Genomic DNA, 1,628 nt, shown 5'->3' on the forward strand with positions numbered 1-1,628 from the left:
ATATCGCAAGGTCAATGCTATATTATTCTTGCCTGTTTTTCCTTAAGATGCTACACTAGACTGCAGTTTTTGTTGTCACTACAACGATGTATTTTTCGATTCCATCTGCTGTCGACACAATGCACAGAGGGTTCAACAACTGAATATTGTTATGATAACACATGTTTAGTTGGTGTGTGCTTTGTCAGATAAAATGCATGTTTCTCAGGAGACAAAGACTGCAGTTAATTCCGAAGGAGAATAGCAACCTTTGCTTCTGCTAGGTACGTACTTAAATTTATTGATATTCAACTATTTTTGCTGTTTCGATTTAGTTCCATCCAAGGCCACCAGTTAGCTATAAGTACTTCCAAATAGTGATCACTCAATCTTCCGTAGCATGTATATACTGATGGTAGTTTCTTCCACTGAATATGTGAACTTGGAGAAGACTCACTATGAAGGTCTCCTGACAACTAAAGTTTTACCTGCTATTAAAACGGCCGAACAGTAGCTTCGACAGATTTTTGTTGAACTATGATTGTTTCTGTATGCTTCTTCTCTAATAGAAAATTGTGTTCTGTTGTAGTTACAGTCAGTGGGGGCCTGAAAATTCACATCACCAAAAGAATTGTAGAATTTGATAAGAGAACAGTTTCTTAATAAGTAAATAAGACACAAATACAGTGTGTAACATTCTGATGAGTGAACCTGCTGCAAGAGGCAATAAAAGTGATGATGCTTGATTTTATTAATTGTCAGGATGAAATATAAAGTAGTAAGATAAGTGTGAGCGTTCACCTAATTTGTTTTTTACCTATTAAATGGCCGTTGGCGACGTACTGTCAACTTGGTACATTCAACATGCGTGTTCAGGTTTTAGGATGAAATTTAATCCAAGATCATTACTTCATGTTTTCCTACGTATTTGTTGGCATCTTTGACTTTGATATGTTCATTGCACTCTATTGGGCCTGCTTTTGTCCCAAATACATTGCCGTGTAGTCGTGTGAAAAAACATTGGGCTTGCGGTGAAAGAAGTTCCAGAGAAATACTGGCCTTTTGAAGCAACAATTGACATGGCTGTACATACAAGTTTCTTTCTTGGATGTCTATCATCTGTTTTTCTGCTAGCTTTGATTTCTCTTTTTGGTCAGTTGAAACGGTTAGTCTTGATAGGTCTGACCACTTATATTGTTTTGAAGGTTCAATGAGCATATGGTAAAGGAAGGTATCAGTGGATTCACCAACGTAGATTACAAGAGTAAAGGTTTATCTAATGAGGCCTTGTCGCGGCGCTGCAAGTGTTGCCCCCTCCTCCCCAAGGGCAAGGTGAAGGAAGGTGCCTGTGTGGTTCTTCTGCAGCTCGCAGCGAGGATTGCTGTGTCCAACCTGCACAAAAATGCCAAGAAGTCTTTCTCGGAGATGTAAGCCACTGCGCATGTATCTGCCATGATTCCCTTCGGTTGGATTTCGTGGATTTGGGTGCTGAAAAATTATGGGTTATGGATGCAGGATTAAGGACATGTACCTGCACTACAATGAGAGATATGGGCTTCTTTGTGGCTTCCAAACTTGAAATGTTTGTTTGGAAGTTAGGTTAGTTTTTTGTTGTTGATTCACAGCTTCTCACATATACTGTCCTCTTA

At 39.1% G+C, this 1,628-nt stretch overlaps 1 long non-coding RNA gene across 2 annotated transcripts; it reads left to right on the plus strand.

Moving 5' to 3' along the window:
• On the plus strand, positions 1–1,620 carry LOC119345763. 2 transcript variants are annotated; one of them, XR_005167175.1, is made up of 4 exons: positions 1–10; positions 189–263; positions 1,185–1,406; positions 1,495–1,620. It is a non-coding gene; the product is annotated as an uncharacterized LOC119345763 (long non-coding RNA). The 2 variants fall into 2 exon arrangements; XR_005167174.1 differs by lacking the exon at positions 1–10 and having other exon boundaries at positions 18–263.
• Positions 1,621–1,628: the final 8 nt, after the last annotated feature.

The sequence above is a fragment of the Triticum dicoccoides genome, unplaced genomic scaffold (assembly GCF_002162155.2).
Source record: "Triticum dicoccoides isolate Atlit2015 ecotype Zavitan unplaced genomic scaffold, WEW_v2.0 scaffold28112, whole genome shotgun sequence".
NCBI classification, from domain to species: domain Eukaryota; kingdom Viridiplantae; phylum Streptophyta; class Magnoliopsida; order Poales; family Poaceae; genus Triticum; species Triticum dicoccoides.